The sequence below is a fragment of the Sciurus vulgaris genome (assembly GCF_902686455.1).
Source record: "Sciurus vulgaris genome assembly, chromosome: 4".
Lineage (NCBI taxonomy): Eukaryota > Metazoa > Chordata > Mammalia > Rodentia > Sciuridae > Sciurus > Sciurus vulgaris.
The window spans coordinates 7,166,080-7,193,950 of NC_136464.1; the positions used below are offsets into that span (position 1 = coordinate 7,166,080).

At 52.7% G+C, this 27,871-nt stretch overlaps 1 protein-coding gene and 1 long non-coding RNA gene across 11 annotated transcripts in view; one reads left to right on the forward strand and one right to left on the reverse strand.

The window, feature by feature from the left end:
• The window catches only part of CTBP2 (C-terminal binding protein 2), a 146,244-nt gene that overhangs the window by 66,733 nt on the left and 51,640 nt on the right, over nt 1-27,871 (forward strand). The window contains exon 4 of one of the 10 annotated variants that reach the window (XM_079137779.1): nt 22,866-22,964. The exons of the other annotated variants lie outside the window; for them this stretch is intronic. The gene's annotated coding sequence lies outside the window, so the exon portion shown is untranslated. The remainder of the gene's footprint in view (nt 1-22,865; nt 22,965-27,871) is intronic. 10 annotated transcript variants of the gene reach the window in all.
• Nucleotides 17,236-19,033, reverse strand: LOC306659887. The gene is made up of 2 exons (XR_013763479.1): nt 17,490-19,033; nt 17,236-17,348 (listed from the first exon to the last, which is right to left on the reverse strand). It is a non-coding gene; the product is annotated as an uncharacterized lncRNA (long non-coding RNA).

A 27,871-nucleotide genomic window follows, 5' to 3' on the forward strand; every position in this document is an offset into this window, starting at 1 on the left:
CATCCAGCCAGAGAAGAAAGTGCCCGCTTTCAGCGTGGGCCTGTGAAGGAGGCAGGCGGCTGCTCCCAAGGGCAGAGCTGGGCTGGGAGATAGGTGCCTGTCCTTTAAATCAGAAGAACATGCGCAGCAGCCCACCTAGCCGTGCCCGAGGGGTCTCTGCATGTCGTGCAGTCTGCGTTGAAGTATGAAGGTCTCACGGATTCAAACAACTCCTAGCTGCCTGGCACATTTCTAGATGTGGGCTCTTGCTTGTTGAGTTTCAAAGACCGTGAGACCTGGGGGTGGGTGGATTCAGTGGACTGAAAGCAGACCTTCTCCCTCCAGGTGGGCCTGGTGGGACATCCTGCCACTGGGGGTGTCCCATGGCCCTCATCCTTCTGATACCGTGCAGGCGGAGCCCAGTGCCTGGTGACCACTGGCCCTCATGGGTTCTTGCTCGGCACTTGCCCAAGCTCTTCTCGGCAGGGACGAGGCTGGCCGAGGCCTGGGGCCGCCTGACCGTGTCCGTCTGTAGACTTGGTCAGAAATTGTGTGTTTGCACACGAGCGTGCTGGCGGGGGGTTCAGGCTCAGCAGATGGCAGTGGACAAGCTCCCCTGAGCGTGTGTCCTGGAGAGGAGGCACCCTCTGGGGGGCTTCTGTGAGCTGGCCTTGCCTCTCCAATTGAGGATCCATCGTCTTTATCTGCTGTAAAGGCCTACCTTACACAGGTGGCTTAAAAAGGCAAGGCTTGATTTCTCATTGTCCTCTAGGCCAGGAAGGCCCAGATCGTTCATAAGCCAGCAGATCTGGCGTCTGGTGAAGGTCCTTTTCTGGTTCACAGAGTGCTTTCTTGCTGTGGTTCATGTGGTGGGGGGCGGGCAGAGGTGCTCCCGGTGGCTCTTCTAATGTCTCTAATCCCATCCCAAGGGCTCCTGTACCACCGGATTAATGCCCGAAGGCCCACCACCTAACATCCTCACCCAGGAGGAGGATTTCGATAGAAATTGGAAGGGGTGCATACATTCAGACCAGGACATCGAGTCTTGAATTGAGGAGCCACTTTGGCGGGAGTTTTGGCAGCGTACAGAAATTGGAAGAGCAGGAGGCCGCCAGCTGCAGGAAGGTCAGGGGAAGGAGCCTCTGGGCTGAGGTGGGTGTGCCTGCAGAGCGCCCAGGCAGGAAGCAGCATGCTTTGGCCCGGAACCATGGGAGGGGAGTGCAGGAGGCTGGGAGCAGGTCAGCTGGCAGTTGGAATCCTGACCTCGCCCATCCAGGCCTCAGGGCCCCTGCAGAGGAGTGCCAGGGCTGCGTGATATCATCAGACTTCAGTTTTGAAAAGAGGCTGCACTCCCACCTCTGGTGTGCCTGGAAGCGATGTAGGAAGGGGCAAAAATAGACCCCAGGTGATCACAGTGGGGGACCTGCCTGTTAAGGTGGCTGGCGGGAAACAGGATTAGGTGGCACCCTGGAGTCATGTCACCCAGGTCAGGCCAGGAGTTCCTGAATACATGCTTCGGGATACTCTTCGCCCTGATCTCAGAAGAGATGGAGTCAGAGATGGAAACCATCTCTGGTTAATGGGATCTTTACAGCAGCTAAATCCTCTACTAAACGCTTTATGTAACTGCCGCACCCGGGGTAGCTCCCCTCGCCATATGTCCGGGTAGCTTTCTTTCATCGTCATTAAAGAGAGTCAGACGTGCACGTGGGAAGGAGACGGGGTCCTGCTCCAATGACTTTGCCCTCGCCATCTTTCCTTGACTGTTTAAACTGCTATCAGGGCAGCGCAGGAATCTTGGAGGAGGGCATCTCTGATATAATTATGCTGTTAGTAAAGATGTTGGCGGCTCTTCTCTACTTTTCCCCATAGTCACTAAAATAAAACTCTTGATCTCAGGACTCAGCAGCTGTTTGCAATCTGTCTCTTCTTTTCCTGCTGATGTATTGTTTCCCCGGCTGGGGCGATGGGTGGAGACAGGAGGGTCGTAGGTGATTTCTGCCGCCATGCTGGTGGTCATGGCCAACACCCAGGCTCCTGGAGCAGCTCCAGCTTGGGTCATCTTTGGGTTGTGCCCATGCACTGTTGCTAAGGAGAGGACTTTGTTTGCGTGGGTCCTGGGGAATGTTCAAGTGAAAGTATGCTTTGGCAAAGGTTGCTAATGTGATGAAGTCAGAGCTCATGGCTGGGTGTCAGACCCTGACAGTAACAGGTGGCACATTCTACAGCCATGGGGCAGCAGAGGGGAGAGGTTTTCCAGGATTATGAGGCACCTTGGTGCACCAGTGGGTCAGGAAGTGGGGAGGGGAGGGCGCGGTTGCTGTTGCTTCCCGGGTGGGGTCAGGATCTGTCTGCTTTGTGGACTCCAGGCTCGCCCTCGTTCAGGGGAGCGATGGATGGGCAGGAAGAGGGTGCTTCTGAGAACCCCTCTGGCCTAAGAAGCTGCAGATCTGATGGTGGTACCTCCCAGGGGTCCGCCTAGCAGGTAGCGCTTTCCAGACTGGCAGGAGCAGCCTACAGAGCCCCTCCCTCTGAGTCAGACTCTTACTCATCCAGTCACCTTTCCACGCAGCTGTCGAGGGCTCAAAATAGAAGGATGACTAGGCCCGTCTCCCCAGTGGCTCCTGTCCTGCGTTGCTGGAGGTGCCCTGCAGAGGTGGCTTTGGTGCTGTTCACAACCTGTAGAGAATAAATGCATTTAAAAGTAGCAGCTAGTGGGCCCTGGGTCCTGTTCAGAGAACGTGGAGCATGGTTTGCCAGCGGAGCTGCAAGTTGGTTAGGTTACATAGTCTCCAATTGGACATCTTTTCCCCTTTTAGGGACAGGAAACCTTGTTGCAGGTTGCTTCCTTATGCATCTTATGGTTGCGGGCTTGGTTGCTTTGTCCTTGACCTGCCCAGTGCTCTGCATTCAGCTCCCTCACCTGGGGGTTTGATTATGGAGACTGAAGGGTGGACCTCAAGTGTTCTTAGTAGTTGCTTCGCTACAGCACAGTGAGAAGACTTGTTTGTTGCATTCAGAAGTAAAATCAAAAGACCTTTCCCTCAGCAATTTGTCTGTGACTTCCAACTTTGGAAAGTGTGTAGAGAATGTGTGCAGATTTTGGTGGTCTTAGGTTTGTTTTGGATGTCAGGTGTATGTTTAGAATTTTAAGATGAATATCGTCTTGGTTGTATTAGATCCAGCAGGTGTTTAGCACCAGTTGGTGGGATTCATTGATTTGCTGGGGTTGCATGCCCTGCTGGCCTTTCTTTACAGTTTGGTGGTGACAGGAGGTGGTCCCCAGGCTGGCTCAGTGGATGGGGGGTCCTAACTCTTGCTTGGTGTACTCTGGAAATCTCTTTCCTGAAACTGTGGCTTCAGAGCTGAATTTTCTAAGTAGAAGCTAATACCTAAGTCCCTTTGTCATGTGTCCATGGACAACTGGCCACAATAGAGCAATTCCTGGCTAACAGCCTGCCAACAGGCCTGTGCACCCACCATAGGCTGGTCACTGGGGACAGTCAAAATTAGCTGAATGCATATTAAATTTTTACAAGGATTGATTAGATTGGAGAGTCAGGGTTGGTTACAGAAGAACATAGTTTGGGGGAGCTACTGATGGTTCTGTATCTTTCCCAGAGGGATGAATTTAAACAGGATGACGGTGAGCTGTCATGAACATGGGGATTTGGGAGCCATGTTGTCATTCAGTCCTGTGACACTTGCTACCCAGGAGGAGAACAGCCAGCCAGCTGGGCTTCGGTGTGGCCACCCTAGCCACCTGGGGAGACATACTAAGCCTTGCCCAGTTTATCTCATTACTGGCCGGGCTGAGGAATCACTTGTCTGCGGAGGTGTCTTTTCTCCATCGCAAGGGCCATCGTTTTCCCCTCCTAATTAACAAGCCTGGGGGTCACGCCAACCCCGTGATCCTCACCCTCCCCGCTGTTAAATCCTCCATTCTGGAGCTTGGTCATGGTGATCTGCCGGTGCCAACAGTTCTTTGCGGCTCAGGTGTGGTGGGCCTTCATGATCCCCGCTTCTGAGTTCGCTCATCTGTGGCTCCGGCCGATCTTCATCAGTCATACCCGACCCTGCCGTGCTTCATTTTGAAGCTCAGGTTGCTTCTGGATTGGCCGGTGGTGCCCTTCAGTGGGCCCCATTACTGTATGTCATTTCCTCTTGTCTTTGACTTGCTCTGAGTCAAAGTGAGGGAGTGTCATGGTTGTCTTCTCTTCCTGGGTCGCCCTGCATGGGTCTCGTGTGTCTGGCCGTGGGATGCAGGAGGCAGTGTTGAGCGCTTCTCACTGGTGGGTGCGACACGGGGTTCGGGGTTACGCGCTCTGAACCGGGGAGTGTGCTGTGCTGGACCCAGAGGCCAGGGCCACAGCTTCTCAGGCCTGTGGCGCTTCCGACCTCCGGGGCACGGTGTGAGGCCCCGTCTGGCCCTTCCAGATGGGCCGTGGCTAAAGTTCCCTCATTCAGTAATAATTCATGACTTCAGCTGCTGTGGGCATGGATGACTCTCTTTTGCCCTTTTTTTTTTTTTCTTTTTACTTTTCTTATGTGCATCAGGGACCTTGTGACATCAGGGCATTGAGTTCCCTTTAGGAAAGATCGAGAGGAGATCGTGTTTCTATTGATGACACTCAAGATGGTGCGGATGTCTGCTCCTCATGACACAGGTTTGGGGTGTTCTCAGAGCAACAGTGGTCAGTCCCCATCGTTGCAGAATAAATAGCAAGAGGACAGGGAGCAGATGTGGGAGAGGGGTGCATGGTGACAACCCCTCCCCTCTCTTACCTGTCCTGGGCTAGGTGTGCCCGTGGGTGTTCTGTGCTTGGTAAGAGGTAACAGGTGACAAAAGTGGGTTCCTGGCTGGGATGCAGATATGTTTGTTCTGTCATCCAGGGATATTGGACATATTTCTCTTTATACGTTTTGACTTCTGTTCCCTTAAGTAGAGATATATGGAAGCCTGATTTATCTGCTCCAAAAAATATGGGCCCCTTAGTGAAGTTAAGCAGAGTATAAAATGCCTTCATGGTAGTTAAATTTACACTCTGTTAAAATGATCTGTACGCTTTGCAGGAAGCTGTGGTATTAATGCATAAATCTAGAGCAGAGTTAACTTGGAGGAAGATTTTATTTGTCGGGATCGCTGCAAATGGTCAGGTGCAGTATTGGAACCGTTTAGCGTGGCTACCAGTAATGGAGGGAATGCCGCTCAGTTTTAAAATTCTACCTAAAACATTCAAAATCAAAAGGAGAGTCTGAAAGTAAGGTCTACTTCATGGAGCGCTTGGTGTGGTGGAAGTTTTTCACCCAGGGAGAAGTCCTGTTGGTCTCCCTGTTCCAAATGCAAAATGCCTGTCAATAAACTCAATGTTGAAGTAGTCACTTCCTAATTTTGGAACCAGTTCTATTCAGATTAGCAACCGTGACAAATATTTTGGTCTCCTTTTGTCAATGAGAATACATTTAGCTCTGGGAATAGGCCATTGAGTCCATATTGGGACATTTCAGGACAGTTAATAATTAATGGAAGGCTGGTGCCCGATCCGCCCTAGTGTTTACAGCCAAGGCACTCGATTTAGTTTTCTATATATAGCAGCCTGTTTCAAAATGATCTTTCCTCGTTGTTTCTTCATATCTTACTGAAATTGATCCACTGTGTGTGTACCTCAGTCCCTGGGAAAAGAACCTGAGGGCATGGAGTCCCTGAGACCAAAGGGCTGGGTTTAATTCTGGAAGGAGGGCACCCAGGCAGGGCAGAGCAGGTGTTCCCGAGATTTCCCCTCCACGCTTCCCCAGGCTACAGTGCTGCTGGTGAGTGTGGGCCAGCCCCCACTGCAGAGACTGGACGGTTCTGCCCCGCGAAGTCCTCTGCTTACCGTGTGGCAGGCAACCAGGAACCTGCCCATCGAGCCAGGTGATGTGTTGCTGGCTCCCGGAAGTCCCTGTGGAGGCTGAAGAACCCTCAGCTCGCCAAAGTCAGGAGTCTGGGCTGCTTTTTCCATTCTTTGGATTGGTCTAGCCCTCTGTCCATGATCAGTAATAAGAAAACAGCTGGAGAAAGAAGCACCACCACTGGCTAAAGGGTCAGATAAAGACATTTGGGAGTCACTGCGGCCCCAGACGCGGACCCACTGCTGACACCGCCTCGAGTTCCCCTTGCCTGGGCAGTTGTCACAGCTGGACCTGCCCGTGACCTCCCAGCAGCTCGCAACAGCACTTTGTCTAGATACTTTGAAGTTCACACTGATCTGAGACCAGCCAGTGCACCCTGAAGAACAGCCATGGAAGTAGAAGATTCCTGGGGTAGATCTAAGTGATGGAGTGACTCTGAGTGGGGTCGGTCCAGTCCAGCTGGAAACGTATTCAAGAACTGAGACTGAGGCCTTGTTTCTGGTGGACTACAGCAAAACCAATCTTGGGTATATTTGGGACCTCTCGTCACATGGAAAATAAACCCTGAACTTAGTACCCAAGACTGTGGCCTTCCATGAGGAGGGTTCTGCTCAGGGTCTTGGAGGAATTGGAATGGTAAGGTAAGGTCACAGCAAGTTTTCTTATGTGGGCTGGAGGAAATGGGTCCTCAGAGTGGCTACCCCTTGCCCTGTTTGTGGTCATCCGTCCAGGGATGGCGCCTGAACCTGAGGTCAGGTTGGCTCTTGAAGCCAAAATCCAAAATAACTGTGATACTGAATGCTGGTATTGCAGGACAGACCCCAACCGGTGGCCCTATTTGGACGAAATGCCTGGAGATCAGCTGAGACCAGGTGAATGGCAGCTGGAAGTGGGAACGTTGGGAGCTGGGCCTCCACCACGTCACCCCTGTAGCTGCTCATGGCTGTTTTATCAGCCGACCTGGGTTTCCAGTTTTCTGGTCAGATTCCTCTTCATCTGCCACAGAGAGCCCACTTGGTGGAAATTCCAGGTATTTCTAGAAGGTGCTATTGGAGCCAGTCTAAATCTTTGTTCCCATCAGAAAATTAAACACACCCATCAGTGTTAGCTGCCAGGGCAGGTGAAGGCAGTGAGCCAAGCTGCCACCTGAGCCCGGGGACTCTGAAGCTGGTCCTTCCTCCCTGTCTCCAGGTCTCATGCTAAGAACACAGACAAGGGAAATACCACCTCCACACCTGTCCTCAGGGCCCACACTGGCTCCCTGTCCTCCCGGAGACTTTTGTTCCAGCCCGCCCTGCTAACTCATGCCGGGAACGTAGCGAATGTGATTTCGCACCCCGCATCTCATTACACGCCCCCAAAGGTGGCTTCTCTTTCTGTGCGTAAACTTACACACACAGTTTTGCACAATCGACGGCCTGTTTCCCCCTGTCATAGCTGTGTTTGGTTTGGTGGCAGTGGTGCCTGACACACATTTTATTTTTATTTAACTTACTAACCCTTCGGGGCAAATCCCTCTGTGAACATAAGGGCTTCAAGCGAGGCAAAAGTTATAGTATTTTTTTCTCTCTAGAATGGAGGCATGAGGCACTGGACATTTGGCAGAGGCCTCGCCTTCCCTCCTACCTCTGCCACAGGAAGTCCACAACAGGAAGTAAGTGTTTGGATGACATCACTTGGGTTATTTGTTGTTGTAATTAATGTGTCAGCAGGAAGTAGCGAAGCAGATGATTCTTGCTTGGCAAAAAGGACAATTTGTAGAGGGAGGAAGAAAAGAAGATCAGGAGGATGTAGCATCCTGGACATTCAGACTCCTCAGGGGGAGATCTGGAGGCCGTGGCTGGTCCCTGAGAAGCGAGCTCCCTCTGGCCAGCATGCATATGAAACCTTTAACCCCTGCTGCAACTCCATTCTTGTTCGTCTTTCAGCTGTCCCTTTGCTACGCTGGGCTTCGCGAGGCCTTTTTGTGCCAGACGTGTGTGGTCCCAATGATAAGGAGATTAACGTGTCCACAAGGGCGCAGCCCTGTGAGCCTGATTGCCTCTCCTTGGACCCTCTCCTCATCTCTGTTGTGTTGGGGAATGTTTCCAACACACATTTTGGGAGATAGTCAAATCCTAGCGTAGTAGAACTGTAGAAACTCGTGATGGATTCTGGGTGCGGGGCCTGAGTTGGATATTTGTATTGAAACAGCCTTTCCTACTTTGCAGCCACACTGTGTTCATGGAATCTTTTTGATGAGCAGAAGTTATGAAATCCAGTACTGAATTTTGTTGTTAGTGTTTTATGTCTTAAGTCCTCGTTGCACAGTCTGACCGTTTGCCCTGTGCACTGAGAATCAACCCTACGCAGTGCTATGGGCCGAGGGCCCTGCTTTTCTCCGCTCTGTGTATGGTGCCACAGTCAAAGTGTCCTTGATCCTTGGTTCCCCAGGTGGCGCCATTGTAGCTGCTGCTCTTGGAGCCCCTGTATTGACAGGCTGGGCTGACATCTCCTCTCAGTCCCTGGTCTCTGTAAATGGGTCAGAATTTGGAGTTAGGACACAAGTCAGGCACCTAGCTATGGTTTTAGAGGCCTACCCTGAGAAGGCCACCATTTCTAGATGGACTAAGTGGCAGCTAGAAGAAGGGACAGCCAGGTCAACATCCCTCCTGGTTAAGTACCTCAGGCACTGATGGCTGTGGGAGATAGGGCTGGCTGTGGTCTTGGGAAGAATGTCCAATTGCAGGGAGGTTGACAAGTGGACTCTGTGCCTGAGGGTAGCAGGCCATTCCCAAAGAGACCATTCCAGTTTGGGCAACATCAGCTGTGTGGCCCTGACATCTCACCTACTAGACCTCTCTTCCCGGTTGAACCTATAGCTGTTGGGAAGGAACAGCTTCTGGTGACATGCTGATGCCAGGGTAGTGGACGTAGTACCAAGTGTTCTTAAAGGGACAGGAACAGTTACTGGAGGTGTTGGCAGAGTCATGTTGCACATTTCACATTCTTAGGCCACCCTGACTTCAGTGTTCACAGGTCTGTGGTCACTGGAGGACACCTCCCAGCTTGGTCTTTATGGCACCCCTGACAGATCATTGCTGGCAAGGTTCCTGTGACCAGCCATGTGTAGGGAATCCCTTGTCACCCAAATTGTTGAACTGTATTCGTCACTGAGCTCACCATATTGTTAGTGAGACCTTTGTGGCCCTGTTGATTCCAGGGGACTTTGGCAATGCCTGGATTCACTGTTAGTTGGCATGTTCACTGTTAGTTGGCTATTGGTATGTTGTGGGCGGAGGCCAGAGATGCCATAGAACATAATGTAGTGCCCGGCACAGCCCCCACCCCAGTTATTCAGCTCAACATCAGCAGTGCCTCTGGCATGTGGCATGGTGTTAGAACATCCTCGGCATCCAGTGTTGCCTGGAGAATCTGAGGATCAGGGTCCAGGAATTCCACATCTGGGCTGCAGTGGGTAAGAACAGAACCTCCTGTCCCGGACAGATGACATCACACACCCTCCAGCCCAGGGCCAGACCCTGGCTGCAGGGAATCTTCTGTCTTGGGTCACCACACAGCAGGAAGCCTCAGTGCTGGCATTTAATTTCTTACCTACTAATGACCTGATATTCTAAGAGAATCTTTCTGGTAAACCTGATCTGTCAGAGCCACAACACTGTGTGTACACCCAGTTATGAATCAAGGCCCTTGGTTTGCCACCCGAAAAGTGTTTGCTACATACAAATTGATTTCTAGTTCATTAACATGTTCTTTTTACACTTAAAAACCAGTTCAAAAACAGTGTGGTTCCACTGGAGGAATCGAGTATTTTTGAGCTCCTAAATGTACATAACCAAGACTAGAATTAAAGACGGGGAACTATGTAAAAATTGGGCACAGCGGCCCCTGCAGTGGCAGACCCAGGAAGACGTCCTAGAATGATCTGTCTCCCGGCTCAGTTCACATCTGAAGACTGGGTGAGCCCATGTGGCCCCCACCACGGCTTTGTTCCTTCCCTGACACTGTGTTCTCGGGCTCTGGAGGTGGAATCTCAGCTGTCTGCCATTCTGTCATATCTCTATTTATTGCATCCAACAGTCTAAGTAATGACTTAAATAATGATTGCCAGAACTGTAATCAACCGTTTTGTTAATGATTTGGGGCCTTGTAAAATAAGTAGTCCTGAAGCACACATCCAGGGGAACACTCCGAATCTCCAGCGCCTTTCTCTGCACTAGCGCTTTCAGGCCCTGCACAGCCTGTGCCCCTGTACCTTGTTCTGTTTGTATCGCCAGGGTCAGCACCTCCATTTGCTGGCCAGCAGTGAAGAGCATCGGGTTCCTTCCCCAGCAGCCATGAGGGACCCCAGGAATTGGCATCTGCTGTTCTCTTCCTGTCATTCTCCCCTGTTGCCTTTTCTTGCAGGATGGATCTGGGCCAGAGGCAGGTTGTGTTCTGGCTGTTCAGTGTCTGACCAGGGAAGCCCCTAGCCAGGCCTAAGGGGTTGTCGTCATATGGCTGTCCAGGGCCTGGGCAGGCCCCTCGGCCACTTGGAGGAGGCGGCGGCGGAGGAGGAGGAGGCGCCTTCCTGACCTTTTGTCTTCTGCCACACGCTCTGCCTGCTGCATGTGTGTGCAGCTGACTATTCTGGCCTGTCCTCGGTGAAAATCGCCAGATTGCTTCCTGTTCTCATACTCTGTTTTTGAACTTGTAGCATTTGGTAGCCATATTTGCAAAGGTGTTTATCTGTTTGGGAAGTGTTAGGCCACGGTGGTATGCGTTTCTGGGTATCTGGGACGTTGATTTTGCTGATTCTTTTGTTATTGAAGGAAAAAAATTATTGGACCATTAACTGTGGCTTTGGAGATTTATTGTCTGTTGGCTCAGGGTTTTATTTTGCCATCATTTCCCTCAGTGGCCCTGGTGAGTCTGCTTTTCTAAACAGCTCTTGAAACCTGGCGGACTAGTCCATTTTCTGGCTCCTTGGCTGGCTGTCATGGCCATTTGCTCTGTTTTAATTTGAGTCTTGTAAGTTTTTACTGCCTTCTTTCTGGTTTTAGTTCACTTTTGGGGTGGGTTCCCCTCACCTTGTTCCAGCAGTTGGGGTGTGAATCTTGTGCATGTTGAACTGATTTCCTGTCCCACTTGGGCTCAAGCTCACTACACACATGGCCGATTTGCTAGCAGGCTCTGCCCCTTCCTCGGTAGGCAGCTCACACCACCAGTGTTCTGAGTTTTGTCTCCTGGTTTCTCTGTCATGCCCCTGGATCCTTGTGGGCCCCTGGTCCCATGCCCAGGACTGCCTGAGAGCCTCTACAAGGCCTTCCCTCAAATGTCCCTTCCCCTTTTAGCAGAGACACTGCCAGGTGAGGGGCGCCAACTGCAGGGGCATTGCAGGCCCTGGCCTGGGACACAGAGGCAGCAGGATGTGGAGGGACTACTGTTTCAACACAATGGAGAGCGAGCAAGTCTGCTCAGAAGTGGGGGCGGGGAGGACGCGCTGTACACAGGGGCTTTTGTCCTGGCATGACTACAAGGCGAGGGGCATGGGGTAGTTTTTCTTTGATTAGGAATGTTTAAGCCAGACGTGGTGCTTGCAGCCTGTAATCCTAGCAGCTCGGGAGGCTGAGGCAGGAGGATTGCAAGTTCAAAACCAGCTTCAGCCAATTAGCAAGGCCTCGGCAAATTGGCAAGATCCTGTCTCAAAATAAAAAAGGGCTGGGGATGTGGCTCAGTAGTAAAGTGCCCTTGAGCTCAATCCCCCTACTACCAAAAAATAATTTTAGTATATTTTGTATTAGGGCAACTTTAGATTTACAGGAAAAATTTTAATAACATAATGATTTCCGTATACCACTCCCCTCTTACATTAGTATGACGTGTTCACTACACCCAGTGAGACAGTGTTGAAGTATTGTTGTTAACTGAAGATTATAGTTGTTTGGAGAGGCTAACTTCTTTTATATGATTTAATTCTCAGTTTTTTGGTTTTTGTTTTTTTTTAATGGTGAGGAAAAGGAAATAATTTCACATCTTTTGGTTTCTTTTCTGCTTCCTCTGGCATCAATCCATCAGATATTCTGTATGAACTACCATGAAATGTGGGGACCAGCCAGAGTGACCAGGTCCTGGTTTGGGAATTTAACATTAGCAGATAAGGTTTAAGTGGGAACTTTGAACAAGTGATGTTTTTTGTTAAATTCAGCATTGGGGTGTGTAATGGATTAGACTCATCCTGAATTTGATCTGGGGACTTAAAAACTCAGAAAATCACCATCAGAAGGGTCGCCGACTGTGACGGGTGGGCCAGGGGTGTGCGGAAGGTAGTCATTTGGCACCAGGGCAGGCCAGGGAGGAGCCTTGTTCTCAGGAAAGTCCAGAAGCGAGCCGCCTGAGGCTGCCCGGGGGAGGATGGGGCACCCGTCCGCCCCAAGCCCCGCACAGGCCCCATTCCATTCCATCCTGTGGCTTATCTCCCTGCCTCCGTTTGGGACCTGGAGGATCAGAGATGAGGCTGTGTGGCCTAAGTTGACACCTCCGTCCAGAGAGCCCTGGACTGCTGGTGTAGAGGGAAATGGGCTTGGTGTGCTTGCTGAGGGGGACCACCTGTTGGAAAAGCCTGCCCCTGAGATGCAGGGGCCTCAGGTGCAGGTCCAGGACATCCCAGCTGCCTGGGGCGTCCCCCACCCAAGGACCACTGGGGAACCCTCCTTGTGCAGCAGCCTGTCTTCTGGATGGACATTCTTTTGTTTTAATTGATGACTAAACCTGAGGTTATCAAAATGGGGATATGATGTTCTTTGCTTTCTAGGCTTTTATAACTTAAAAGTTTGATAAAGGGGACTGGGAGTTGTACGAGCAAACGTTGCTTTCCTGTGGCTCGTGTTCCTGACTTTGTATATAGTTTGGATTCCTTGACGTAGACAGCTGGAGAGTTGGGGGTGGTCATTCTGCAGCGCTAGTCCTTTGTCTAGCAGGGGTTCAGTGCACATCTGCTCAGAAGGGATGTGTCCTCCACAGTCCAAGAAGGTCATTGGAGCAGAAAGCTCTGGCTTCTCCATGAAGCTTCTAGCATCCCCTGGAGTTTGGGTCAGTGGAGCCCATGTAGGTGGGAAAGTCACCTTTGGTGACTCCCCTTCTCACTGTTTCCTGGCTTTCTGTTGGACACACCAGCTGGGCTGAGGACCATCTGGCTGTAGGACTTGGTACGAGTCCAGTGTTGCTTGGCACCAAGGGACACGTTGCCAGAGTAACGGACCCTGTGAAGCGGGTAGGTGAGAAGCCCACCAAGGAATCGGCCCTCTCAGGATGCCTGCCCACACTCGCCTGGGCCTTGACCCTGACACTGACCCTGCACTACCCTTGGCTGTCTCTGAGGTTGGGGTGGCAAGCTGGGCCCCGTGTATGGAGTGGCTGTCCTTGAGCTGAAGGACCCGTGCTTCAGTAGCTGTGACAGGCTTTTGACATGGTGAGAGGTTTGATGTGTGTCATATATAAAAGCGACTGTTTCTCTTTTACAGACGTACTGTTTTTAGAACAGCTGTAGAACTGCAGAACAGTTAAGAGCATGGTTTGGCGACTGCACCTACTGCCTGCCTCCAATCCCCAATCAACACCTCGCGTCAGTGTGATGCATTTGCTGCTACTGATGAACCAGTGTCAATACGTTATTTCTAACTGAAGTCTGGATTTTATTCAGTTACCTAAGGCCCTTTTCCTGTCCCAGGATCCCAACCAAGACCCTGCATCACATTTAGGGCTCATGTGTCCCAAGGTCCCTCTTGGGCTTCCCAGACTTCCTTCATTTTTGGTGACCTCTGTGTCATGTGCCTACTGGCGGGTGCTGCTCTTCTCATGCATCATTAGACTGGCTCTGGGGTTTTGCAGATGGCCTTTTGTGCATGCTTTTTAAGTAAAAATTTCCTTAAAGGAGAAAGTGTGAAACCTTGCCAGCTGTAAGAGTTGCCCCGTGTGCTAGGCACGGTTGAATCCAAACATTGGCTTTCCTCCGGATGCTTTGCAGCTCTTCAAAGAGTCTCACACATCCAGAAAACCGTACGCAAACCTCAAGTGTGCAGGGCACTAAGTCATCGAAGGTGAACAGGTCCTGGTTGGGTGGGCGCGAGGTGGAGCAGAGGCCACAGTCGCAGGGCTTCCTTTTGGCTCTGAGGGCCTGGCCTCCTTGGCAGGGAGAGAGCGCATGCAGCAAGCCCCGTCCCAAGGACCCTGTCTGAGGTAGCCTCGTCGCCCATGGCCTTTGTACAGAGTGGCTCGGTGGTCCTGTGGCAGGGGGAGCAGAGTGTTTTCTAGAGGCACACATTTCATCACCAGCTGAGACTTCTCCTGGGCATTTCGTGTTCTGTGCACAGTAGTGTGGTGACCTGTGGGCGTGTTTAAGATAATCATGAGGGAATAGTCTCTGCTCATTGAGTAGTAAAACCAGTGAGGTGGGGAAACGAGAATCCTAAACATGCACAGCCTGGCCAAGGAAGAAGAAAAGAACAAAACCAGCTTTGAGGTAAGTGACCAAACCAGAAAGGCTGCATTCTTGGTCTCTCTTCCTGTGACTTTGACCACAAACAGTGGGCAGAGTCTCCACATCCTCAGAGGAGGAGTCTGGAGTTGACAGAGGGACAGATTGGAATGTCCAGAAGTGGGGAAAATCCACAGGCAGGTTAATGACCTGTGACTTTCTTCTGTGAGTCGCATTGTCTCGGGTTCTTCAAACCAGGGTTCTGGGGCCGCCTCCAGGCATCGCCTCAGGTAGAAGACAGAGCAGACTTGAACCAGGCTTGTGCTCTCTCTAAAGAGTTCTGAATTGGGTTATGAGGCCCCGGTGGAGGGTACCTCACCTCAGCCATTGAACTCACTTCGCTGGCCGTGAGTCTGTTCCAAGCTCCGGCTAAGGAGGCATCCGCCAGGCCCCTCCCCAAGGGCGGATAAAGCAGTTCTTAATGGGCCTGAAATTCTCAAAATCGGGGTGCTTCTCCCAAGAGCCACAGCTTTTTGTTTTCCTTTGAGGACGGACCAGGGACCCTCGCGGCGTCTTTGCTGAGGCTGCTGTTCCTCTAGGGGTTCCTCCCAAAGGTGTTTTTCTGGAGACCCGAGCTTGAAGAGTGGAAGAAGGGCTGGCCTGTTCTAGGAACTGTGGAACCAGAAGGTGACTATCTCCCTGTCCGAGGTCGCGTTCAGTTTAGAAAGAGCGACTTTATGTTGTCTAACAGACGTGGGACAAAGGACAAGGAAAATAGGAGGGGCAAAAACCCACAAAATGACAGGGATGTCCATTCTCAGTCAAATGACTCCAGTAAAACAAAGGTGGCCTGTGTTCTTGGAAAGCTGGGCGCTGCCCGTCATTTAGCGTAGAGGGAGCAGATCCCCATCAAGTGTCTGCTGTACCACGTGAACTACTGGCAGCGATTTGCTTTCGGAGCATCTCAAGTAATTGAATTCTTATACAAAGTTGCATCGGATAATAAAATGACAAGCTCTGAAGTTACCGTGCTGAGGGTTAGGGGGTCATCCTGGGGTAGGGGCCCCTGGTAAGGCGGTGCTGGAGTCTGGCGGGGTAGCGAGTGCCTGGTACCCAACACGGGGGAGCTTGGTCAGAGAAGGCCCAGGGGTGAGTCCAGCCTCCTGGTACTGGCTGAGAATCAGAGGGACAAAGCCACAGGGAGCCGCCTCTGTCTAATGCCTTTGTTTACTTTGGGAGTTTGTCCTACGTGAATGAATTTGCTAAACTTATATCCCCCGTAAAGCTGTCACTGGTAGAAAACACAGCCATAATTCAGGTGATGTAGTTAAACCACTATTGAGCTTGCGCCATCCGTGAGTTGATAAATCGTATAGCTTCATTTGCTAGGAATCAGCAATTTTATGTGGCAATTAATTTTTACTACTGGAGGGAAGCCAAAGGACGAGAGATTTGCCTTGGTTTTGTGTACATTGAAAGGAACTTAACAGTTTCCTGCAGCAAGAAGGAATCCCATTTAAGGCCTGGGGAGCAGGTTGCCGTGTTTGGGGGTTATCCTGGGTGGCCTCGGCGTCTTCTCCTTGGTTTCTCACGTGGCCAGAGCCCAGGCTGTGGGCGGATTCTCGCTCCTGGCTGAGGTGGAATAGGCCCCGTGATGCATGTGTGAAACACACGTATGTGGCTTGCAGATAAATAAACGACCCTCATTTCTCAAGTATGCTTTTACCCACCACGGCAATTCACCGGGTTCCTTCCACAGCAGAAAGGAAGATGGACTCTGGGTAGCATGCACTTAGCTTTGCAGATCACTCTGTAACCAGAAGGATGATGTGATCGTTTGCCCATTGTTCTTGGTTCAGCCAACAATGGCCGCTCGTAGTACAGTACGTGGTGGCTGCAGAGGTCCAGACCCTCGCTGCCACTTGATGCTGTGCGTTGGTGCCCAGGGCATTACTGGTTTGGGGTTCACAGTGTCCTTCCAGTCCAAAGCTCTCTTAATGCAGAGGACTGGCCTGCTGTCCGGAAGCCGGAGATGACCCGAACATCTGTTCGGGTGTCCTCCCTTAGAACCACCAGAAAAACGGGTGTGCAGTAGGCCTTGCTCAATGTTCTGACCTCTTAGAAGAGCTGCAAAAGCAGTGGCCGTTTGCATAAAGCTGCGTCTTCTGGCAATTCTACAGAGTAGATGGCACTGTCCCCATTGTGCAGATGTACAGCTTTAGAAAAGTAATGATGCTGTATGGAAAGTTGCAAATGTACAAAAGCAGGCGTGCCCGCTGGCCAGGTTCAGCAGTTGACTGACGGCAACCTCACGTGACTCGGCACACACGGGCCCCACCAGGTGATTGGAAGGCAAGTCCCAGCCCCATTTCATTTCATCAGTGTATAGGCAGAACGTGAAGCAGATGTGGGCCAAGGCTTTGGCATTCTCAAAAGGCTTTTTATTGTGCCTGAAATTCTGAAATCTGGAAAGATTAGGTATTGGCATCCTTTATTTAAATATAAAGTAGCAAAAGCATCGTCCTAACTAAAAGACTAACAAAGCCGGGGGTTTTGTGAGCACACCCCTCTGCTTAGGGTGCCCTCTCTCTCACTATCAAGAACTGAGGGTTGCAAACTCTGGGCCCACCTGCTCCTGTGCTGTCCTCTGTGGGCAGTTGCAAGTTCACTCGGCCCTCCCTCTTTGCCCTCGTGGGAGAACACTCTCATTTTAGCATTTAAAATATACGTAATAAAATGTGTGTGAATTTAGGAGTGATCAAGGCCCTTGAATGTAGACACAGCTGGACAGCCTGGCTTCGGGCCTACTTTACCCCTCATGGTCTCTCTTTTAATCAAGTTTGTTGTTGTGGATTTGGGGTTTTGGGGGGGCATTTTTTTGTTGTCGTTTTGGGATTTTTTGGGGGGGGGGGCTTTGTTCGTTTTTGTTTGTTTTTGCTGCCATGACCAAAAACCCTGACAAGAACGATTTTAGAGGAAAAATTGATATAGCATCCACCGTTTCAGAGGTCTCAGCCCATAGCTGGCCAGCTCCGTTGCTCTGGGCCCGGAGGTGAGGCAGAAGGTAGTGGTGGGAGGATGTGGGGGAGGAAGGCAGCTCAGGACGTGGCACAGGAATTGGAGTTCTGCTCACAAGGGACACCCCCAGTACCGCCCCCTCCACCACACCTTGTCTGCTGGTGGCCACCCAGTGAATTCCTACCAGTGGTTAATGCACTGATTAGATTAAGGCTGTCCTGACCCAGTCACTTCACCTTTAAACTTCCTTGCATGGTCTCATGCACGAGCCTTTGGGGCCACCTCACATCTACACCGTAATTCTCCTTGAACAAGTTGCTCCATGCCCTGGGCAACACATTTGCCATTTTGATGTTATAATGTGCCTGTTTTCTAGCACTATTGGGAAGATTCAGTGATATGGGCAGGGTGCTGAGGACAGGCCTAGGAGGCTCTGCCCCCTCCCCAGGGTGCTGGGGTGTGAAGGGTGGGAGGCTGCTGAAGGAGCCACCCTCAAAGATAGTGTAGGTACTGGCCTCCAATGCCCGTCAGAGTTCCCTGGAGCCAGGGTGCCTGTTGCCAGTGGCTCCACCAGAGGGGGCAGTTCCGCTGGAAGTGCTGGCAGGAAGCACGCTCTGCTCTGCTGTCCTAGCAGCGGAAAAGATGTTCGCTGTAGTGTGTGCTCAGCCCCGAAAACATTCCCAAACAATGCCAAGGCCTTCGTCAAAATAGTAAGCTCAGCTTGTTAGTTTGGGCCCAGAAAGGATGTTTTGAGTGCAAATAAAATGATACATTCCAGGGCTGTTTACTGACGCAGGATTCCTGGGAGAGTTCAGGACCGGGGGAAGCAGGCTCTAATAGGCGCTGGCTGCTGGGCATCCTCGGGCACACCTCCGGGGCCAACCAGAAGATTCTGGAACAGGCGGGGATGCAACCGTCAACCGCATTTCCCTCTTCCCTCCTCCCTTCACCCGAGCCTGCTGCCTGCATGGGTCAGCCAGGACCTCCAGCCTTGTGGCCGTCCTGGGCTGGCTCCACGCCCTCTGGGTGGGGCTGCGAGGGTCAGCCTTTCCTCGACTGCAGAACCAAGAACGGTAGGCAGGGGGCGAAACTCTGGAGCCCTCCCTGATGGACCCAGGCTTCTCCAGTTCCGTCCGCCGGGGAATTTCACATTTGTCGCTTGCTCACAACCAGGTTGCAGGTGGGACGTCCTGGACGGTGGTGGGAAGAGAGCCTGTGTTTTCATTTTAAAGCCACTTGCAACATTCTCTCTTTTTTTTTTTTTTTAACACTTGATATCAAACAACGTCCAGTGACTACAGCTGTGATACTGTCTCTGCGGGGAGGTGGCAGAGTGCGCCATGATCGCTGGTTCTGTGCAAGTGCGAAGCTGGCATAGCCTGGGCGGCTGAAGCGCAGTCGGTTTCCTCTGTGGATTCCCTTGGCAGTGTTTCTGTGGAGTGTAAAAATAGCGCTTAGTGCCTTAAAATAAATGGCTGTGGGGAATGCTTGTGCGGATCAGCTGCGTGGTCACGTGTTCTCAGATTCTCCGTATTGTTCACTAAAAAAGAATGGAGTTGGGTGCGAGTCTCACGTTCCGCCCACGGTATGACGGCTTCAGTTACATGCAAGAGACCCGGAGCCGCAGAGCCCCTGGGAGGATGAACCCGGGCAAGACAGCCGGTTAACCTGGGAGGTCCTGGGAGAGTGTCCGCCAACACACCCCTCTTGGCCCCCAGAGGGCCTGACAAAGGCAGGCTGCCGGTAGAAGGGCCTCGCCCTGGTGGTGCAGAGTTGACGCCTTTGGAAGGCCCCCTCTGAGGTCATGGGTAAAGGGCGTGGTGATGTCAGGCCGGCCACTTCACTAGCGTCCAGGACGTGCGTGGATCAGGATGGCTGGGTGGTGGCAAGGCCAAGGTCCAAGCCACGCTTCACCTGAACCATTTTAGTTCTCAAAGTTCTACCTCCCCTATCCCCCGCCCCCATTTCTCAACGTTTTCCACATCCCTGATGACGGACTATAAATCCACGTTTCTTTCGTTGAATTGTGTGCGTCTTACCCTTTCCCTTCAGCTGATTTTCTCTGTGAACCAACAAGCTTCTTAAAATTCTGAAGCACCCAGCATTGCCTACATTTTCTTTTCTACTAAACCTGGACCAAATGACTGACTGGCCTGCCTACCTGCCGGCCCGTCTCCTTCCCTCCCTCCCTCCCTTTTGTGTCTACACTGGAGACTAAATCCAGGGGTGTTCTACTACTGAGTTACATCCTCCACCTTCTTTGATTTGAGACTGGGTCTTGCCAAATTGCCCAGGCTGGCCTTGAACTTGTGATTTGCTATCCTCCTGTCCCAGCCTCCAGAGTGGCTGGGATTACCGCCCTGTGTCAGTATACCCGGCCAGCACAAACTTTGATTCCCTTTAGAATTGACGTCTTCATAAGAGGGAAAAGTAATTTAATGCAGGGTCCCAGACAGCTCTCCCGGTGAACCTGCAGCAGCTCTTGGGGGCAGGAACCTTCTTCTGTCTTTCCTTAAGGTCACTGTGAGCAGCCTGACCTTGGGCAGTTCACTGTGGGGCCTTGGGCTCTCAATGTCCAGGTCAGCTGGCTTGATTCTCTGCTGTCCACACTGCACCCAGGGTGTATGGGTACACACCTGCTGTGCGGTTGACACTGCCCTCAGGACCCTTGGTGATTATTTAAAAAACAAACAAAACAAAGCCCGTGGGAAAGGAGGGGACAGCTGGGCACAGCTGGCAGGAGCCAGCGTAAGGAGCACAACGCTGTGTGCACAGTTGGTCTGTGGAAGACACTTGAGGTTTCTTGGGAGGTTTCCTGTGCTTGTGCCCTTTAAAGCGGGTGCCTTTGGGAAAAATGGGAACCTGCTGCCTTCCTGGCACCCTGCTTCCCACCGCACAGTGGGGAAGTTCGCTGTGTTCCCCGCAGTTTCCACCTAGCCGCCAGGGCGTCCGTAGAGCTGCAGCTGTCCACAGGGGGCAGGCAGACACCAAAGCCAGAAGACCCTGGGCTTGAAAGGCCCCAGTTTATAGAAAGCGCCAGGCCTCGTTCCTGGCTTCCCTGGAGGCCTTCCCCAGGGCCTGTGGACGGGAAGCAGGACTGGCCGAGACCCAGACCTGTGACCTGTGTCAGAGCGGAACAAAGGCCAGGCCCCTTCCTCCTGGGGGCGGCCTGGGCTCCGTAGGAGCTGCTTGAGGTGAGTCGGCGCAGAGGCTCGGAGGCCGCCCTGGGCTCCCGGTGCAGCCGCCCTGTTTTAAGCCGAACCGTGTTCCAGCACTTCCTGTTTTTCCAAAGGAGTTCTTGTTTTGGTTTTTGTGATGATGGATTTATTGAGGCATTTGCTGTGTTCCTACGAGAGTGACCGCGGCCTGCCTGTTCCCCGAAGGCTGCTCTGAAGGATTTGGCCTCCATGGGGCGGTGAACAAAGAGCCAGTCCAGGTCCTCTGCCACTCTGGAGGCGGAGGCCGGCCTGCTCGGGACAATTGAAAGGGGTTTGTTGTTCCCTGAGGGCTAAGTTAAGCCATGTGTGTCTCTTTCTAGGAGCATGTGTCCAGCCAGTCGGAGCTGCCCAGACCCACTCACTTCCTGCCGACCTTTGACACTGACAGATGTTTTTTCTTACACGTGTCATTAGGCCTCATACTCGCTGACCTCATCTAACTGAATTGGAGCTGTTTTCTCATGTTTTGTTTTTAAAGATCCATTTAACCCTTTGTGAGCCCGCCCCCCAGATTGTTCCATCTTCTGCCTTTTCGGTCTTGCTTCTGGCCCTGGACCTGGTGTGAGACTTGGAGCCTGACCCAGATCCTATGGTGTTCCCATGAGTAGAAGGAAGCTGGCCTTTTCCACGAAGAGGTGGGATGGAGAGGCACAAGGAAGGCACTGAGGGCCAGCGGGTCATGGGAGAAAACACCGCAGCTGTGTCCAGATACGTGTGCGCTTTGGTTGTTGCTCGCCAATCCTCAGGAGCAGGGATGTGCAGAGGGCAGTGGGTCCCCAGCAGGCATACCCTGTGGAGCAAGTCATTACCATGGCAACATGGAGTGAAGAGGTTGGAGGCCCTGAGCCACAGGAGTTTCAGCAACTCGTCCCCTAGTCCAGGATGGCACGTTGCAGTCTGCCCTGGTGCCACAGCCGAAGCAGAGGCAGGAAGAGTTGGCTTTTAGCTTTTTCACGAGGTGAATACACGGACAAGAGCTGCCAAGCCCCAGAGGGAACCAGCCTCCCACAGACCCCTTCCAGCTCCTCGGAGCCAATGGTCTGCTCTCCTTAAAAGTGCCCGGGTGGGGAGGGGTACCTCTTTCTTGACAGCTGCTGAGTTTGGGTGACTTGCTTGCAGAACAGGTGTGAAAACCAAGCTGCCTGTCTGCAGTGCAGATGCTGTGTCTGCTGGGGCCAGCACGGCAGCGTGTTCCAGGGCTGCCTGTGTGTCTCGGGAATTGACTCTCGGAGCCACGTGGAGCTGGGTCTCTGCACACTAAGCACCGGGCACCAGAAACTCCCTCTTCCTGCAGTCCCCCTCTGTGGGAGCCCCTGTGTCTCCCTAGCTCTCTGTGCTTTGCTTTTTGATGAGTTTTCTGACCTGTTCTCTTCTGGTCTGGAGAGCACAGCCTTTGAGAGGTTTAGGGACTGCAGGCTTTGGCCAATGAGACTTCACCGAGCAACCTGGCGGATGTAGCTCAACCTAGCTCTTCGGTTTCCAGGCTTTTGTGCCAGTGAGCCTCTGCAGGGCTGTTCTGGGGGCGGAGGGGTTGTACCTGGGGTCCTAGAGAACCAACAGAAACATGGCCTGGGGTAAGCGGGCTTTGCTGAGCCTCCGTTTCCTTGTGTGAAAGAGCAGTTGGATGTGATGACTTCTGGAATCTCGAGGCCCCAGAAACCATGGTTACATGGTTTCAGTGCAGGGGCCGCAGCGGCCTTCATGCTTATGGTTGCGTTTGTGTGCACCCGTGCGTGATCACGTGCGTCAGCAGCTGCGATCCGAGGCTTCTCTGCTTCTGGGGCTCCAGGGGGGGCCTGTTCACATCTCAGAGCACACATCGGTCGTTTCCCATCTCAGGAATAGGTGGCATCTGTGCCCCGCAAGTGTTTGCAGACCACCTTAAATGTTGACCCGCATCCTCTTTTTGTCTGACTTGGAGAGCTTGGGTTTAATAGCTGTGCTTAAGGACCAGAGGATCTGTTTCCCCAGTGAATTACCCGGGAAAGGGTGGCCTGGGAGGCGCAGTCTTAATGTGGGGCCAGTGCATTGAGAGGTCTTTTAAGTCCCCCAGATTTGTTGCTGCTCAGGAGACCGACTGAGAGCCCCAGGGCGCCTTAGTTAACTGTATGTGGAGTGTAGCCCTGGAATTCGAGCGTCTGGGTACACGAAAATAAAGTTTGTGATCTCTGGGTGTGAACATCACTGGTGTCAGGAAAATGGGATTCAGTCCAGGCGCTGTCCGGGGGGAGATCACAGGCAGCATTGGCTTGGGCAGCTCGATACAGGTTTCGGTGAGTTTGTTGGTGTTCTCTGGCCTGCAGGTGGTTGACCCTGGTGCCGGCATGGCCCGTGCGTCAGTGGATTCATCTGTTGAGCCGCGTTCCGTCACTGGCCAGCGGAAGTTGATAGGCTGCATAAAGGTCTGTATTATCTATTGCCAAGCGAACAGTCACCTCAGAACTTAGAGGTTAAAACTGCAACCATGTTGTCTTCTGGCTCCTTGGGTCGGGAGTTTGCACAGCGTCGCCAGGTGCCATGGTTGGGGTCCCTGTGGCATTGCTGTCTAGGCGTCACTCAGAGTTAGGGTCTCATCTGATGGAGGGATGGGGAGGATTGGGTCCCGTGGGAATGCTGAACTGGGTTTTAGTCCCCACTGGTGAGTGGCTGCATGGTCTTCAGAGGGCAGCTGGTCTCCCTTAGAGTGGGGAACGAGCAGGCCAGTCCTTTCTAACCCCATCCCTGAAGTGACACCCCAGCGCCTCTTCCACCTGTTCCGTGTGGAGGGTACTAATTCTTCAGCTCCCAGTGAGGACGGCTCTGCCCAAGCAGGGAGACAGGCAGAGCCCACTTGCTAAGCTCTCAGGAGGCCGCTAGGGAAGGCTCTTACCTGAGCAGCAGCTGTTCTGTAAACATGTCCTCTGTGGGCACACCTGTGTCCCCCGTGGATTGCTGCAGAGAGTGACGAATTCCTGGGCTTCTGCGTCTTGAGAACCCTGGCAATTGGGTAGGTCATTTGGTCCTACCCCTGCAGCCTTAGCAACAGCCCCAGTGCAGAGGCTGGTTTCTGCTAAGCATTGGCCACCTTTGGCCAGCACCCTTACCTCCCAGAAGGGTGTGGTACTGCTGCTTCTCCACGTGGAGCTGCCCTTTGTCCCCCCTCTTCCCAAATCTACAGACACTCTCATCCTCTGGGCCCTCAGCTAATCCCTAGAGCCAGCCCGAAGGGTGTATTGGGGGTAGCATTTGAGACCTTCCCTCCCCTTGACGGGAGAGACTGAGATGCTGTCCCTGAAGCCCAGAGGGGTGTGACCTTGATCTTTCAAAATCATTGACCATAAACCACGGTCCCTCTGTGCCCCTCCTGTTCCTTGAGGTGGAGCCTGTTGACTCCTCCAGCTTCAATGACGAGCTGGCTCTCACCCCAGAGCTGCACATGCCTGTGGGCCCTGCCTTGGGCAAAGCTCAGGGAGGTACCTGGAGAGGGCAGAGGCGACATGAAGGGCACCATGGTCACAGGTGTGCAGGGGGTTCGCTGCAAACACCAGTGCTGGGGGTGGTTTCCAAGGACAAGGGAGAGGGTCACTTCCAGTGGTCCTTTGGCTCTCCCTTGTTCTGAGTGCCAGCAGTGCACTAGACCTCGAAGGGGGGCCACAGTCCTCCAGAGCCAACCCTCATGGTACCCCAGGAGCCTTGGGGACTGCTGCCCCCTTTCCTGAGATACCGCGAGGACGCCGTTGAACTAGGCCTGTTCTTCTGGAAATTCTGTTTTCAAGGAACCGAGTGCCCTTGGGTCAGCAGCTGGGTGCTGTGTTGTGTGAGTTCAGGCCTTTAAACCGAGGAACAGAAACGTGAGCAGGCCCAGCGGGGACTGTAGAGTCAGAAATGGTTTCCTTTCAGAACCTCCTAGGAACTTGGGCTGTGTGGGGCTGTCCCAGAGTCACCTCAGTGCCCTGTCACTCATGGGGGCATGGCCGGCACCTGGGGTCCCAGTGGAAGCACGCCGGGCGTTGCAAAACTTCCTCCTGTCCGTGAGCATGGAGCCCAGATCCCTAAGGGCAGGACACACCCTACTCCAAGGCCCAGCCCAGCCCTCTGTGGCTGTCAACCCCTGGAACATGGGGATTCTGGGCCGATCCCACTGGCCTGCACATGGGCTCCACAGCTGCCACCCTTTCCCTCCCACCTGTGGCTCTGTGGTGGAGAAATCTAAGCACGGGTTAGTGTGCTTAGAAGGGCAGGCCCCCAGACTGCGCTGAAGGGAAGGACTTCATCATTGCCTGTCCTTGGAGTCCCAGGACCAAGTCTCTGAGGAGCCTGTTCACGGTGGGCACTAAAGTTGGTGAGTGGGCCAGCAGACCCCAGTGACTGTCCAGCCAGTTGGATGTAGTAGCCACCCATGAGTATCTTGCGTCTTCCTTCCTTCCTTTGTGTGTTGTATTTGGGGAATGAGCCTACACATAGGGCACCTTTGGAAATTAAAGGCCCTCTGTCTCCTGATAGGCTGGGGTAAGTTGGTGCTGTCTGTGAAGGCCCTGGTTCTTGACAGATCACACTGCATAGGAGCTCGTCCCTTCTCCATGGGCAACTTTCCCACCTTGGGGACTCTGAGCTTCCCCCAGAGTGTTCCTTCCGAGCTGTAGACCCTGACATTATCAGCAGGCAGCAAGGAGTCTGCCTGCACCCCCATGAGAAAGGACAGGTTGGGCAGCGTGAATCTCGGAAGTTGACTCTCTCAGGTCCTAGAGGCTGCACCCAAGGTCCAAGAATCTGTTCCTTCGAGGGACTGAGAAGGAACTCTTCTAGGCCTTTCTCCTTGGCTTCTAGATGCCCATCTTCTCCCCGTGGCTTCATATCAACCTTTTCCTGTCCACAGTTTGGCCCCCACTTCACTCTTCATGAGAACCCCTGTCATTGGGTTACAGCCCACCCTGACATCTCGTCTAACTCGATCGCTGCTGTCCATGACTCCAGATGTATACCGGGACTGAGAGAGTCAACATGGCTTCAGGCGAATGTACATCGATCCACGGTCTTTTAGTTGAGTCCTTTGGTGCATTATGCAGACGCTGAGCTCAGGTAGCCATGCAGGCTTGGTCAGGAATGCCGCGCAGAGAAGCTGTTCAGGGCCCTGCCGTGCTGTTCTCACCTGGTGTCCAGTTCAGGGATGTACCGTTGGCAATCAGTCATCCTGCAAGTCCTCCGAGCTTCTTCCAATGTGAACAGCATCCCCAGAAATTAGTTTAGAGCAGATTTTTAAGTTGCTTTTATATTGCCAGGTACTCCTTAATAGGATTTTATGCAAAATTCATCCTCAGCCATGAGCACAGATGAGCTATGATCATCTAAACAGGTGGTGTTCTGGTGTGCCCCATGTGCCCTTATCATCCAAACATGTCACCCTGCTCTGGAAGGTCAGGGTACAGGCCAGCTCATCATGACAGTTTCCCACCCTGTGACACAGTCAGCTTTTCATCCCTGTGACCATAATACCTGTCAAGAATACTTAGAGGAGGAAATTTATTCGGACTCACAGTTTCACAGGTCTCACATTATGGTGGAAGACAGCTGGTCAGTGGCAGCCCAGAAGTGGAGAGAGTGGAAGATGCACCCTTCTAGGACACGGCCCCCGTGACCATCTCCTCCAGTTGGGTCACGGCTCCTAGTAGTCCACTCAGTTCTCAATGGCTTAATCCCCCGTGGGGTTAGAACCACCCGGATTCCATCACTGCCCGAGCCCACCTCTGAACCTTGCAGCAGTGGGGGAAGTGCTTGATCCAAGCCACTGTGCCCCACGGTCAATCGCACCCCAAGCGTCACCTCCCTGCCACTGTTCAGCAGCCACTGTCCACTGAGGGCTTTCTTACCTAGAGTCCAGAATGTTCCAGGCTGTAGGTAAATGTTAAAGTGGAATTAGACCCCAGGACTGGAGCGCACTATGGAGCAGGTGAAATACTTGGAGATTATCAGAACCATGGAACCTGGATATTTGCAGAGGTCCAACTATGGGATATGTGTCATCATAAAACGAAGTCTTTACTCCTGGGCTGTGAGGTGGCTCTGCTGGGTGCCTTTCTTAGTACACACGCGGCACCTCAGTTGAAGGACAGGCTGTCCCCAGACTTGTGGACCTCTCTGTCCCACCACTGCCTGAAACTGGTGCCCAGATACAGTGGCCATCCTGGCCTGGGCATGTCAGGTAGGGTGTGGGGTCCGTACAGGGTTCCTTGGAGACTTTGCTTGGGTCCTTGTCTGGCTATTCAGCCACCTGACCAGCACTGAACACTGGAGAGTGGTCCCTGCCCCTTCAAACAGGCGGCCCATTTGCAGTGCACTTTTCCTTCTGTTTTGTTTTTGAAAGAAGCTCTCCACAGACTTAATTTCTGAAAGGGGGTACAGAACCCCAACCAGTGCTCACGTGGATAACTTATCTTCACCACCAGTCCAGCCAGTGTCCCCCTCCTGCACACCAGAATGATTCCTGCTCGCCCTGTCAGTCTCTCCTTGGCCACCATGTTGTCCACACTAACGGGCCAGACAGTGGAACCACCCAGAGGGTTTAACAAAACAAGGTTGTCTGGAGAAAGGTGGGAGGTGCTCGTGACAGTGGAGCCATAACAGGAGGGGCCCCCTGGAGAAGGTGGAATGGAGCTTAGAGGAGCCCCTGAGGATCTCAAGTATGGGGCTTTCTCTCCAAAAGCAAGGTTGGTCAGGTCAAACCAGGAGTCGGCCAGGGGACCCAATGGTATCCTGTTGGAATGGCAACTGTGGCTTTGAAATGATGGTCAGAGAGCAAAGTTGTCCTATGGAGGTGTGGGCATTGGGTGGCACCTGCGACCCTCTTGCTGCAGTGCCAGTGAGCTAAACTAGCTTCTCCTTTCCTGTGCCATGCAGGTTCCTTGCTAGTGTGGCAAGGGCACCAGTGAGCTCACTGATGCAGCTGGCTTCTTGGAACCTGGCGGGTCAGCCTCTGGTCAGCAGGCAGGTAGAGGCCTTGCCGGCCTCCATGCATTCCTAAATAAGACTGGAAAATCCTCTTTGCCTCAACTCCCTCCAAAGCAGAGTCTACCAGGGTAAAAAGTGATGTATTCTGAGGTGATCCGTGTCTCACAGCAAAAGATCTCGGGGATGGAGGTGACGAGAGCAGTCGCCAGTTTATCAGGTGCACGCCCTGCCCCAGCCTCCCTCCTTGGGCCTGTGGAGCTGCACAGCCCTCCGCCACAGTTTTCTCTCATTATGATTCTCTTGCTGCCAAGTTCTCATTTTTCATCACGGTGGCTCACCAATCTCTAAGAAGCGGAGCCTGGGGTTGGGGAGCCCCACACCCGAG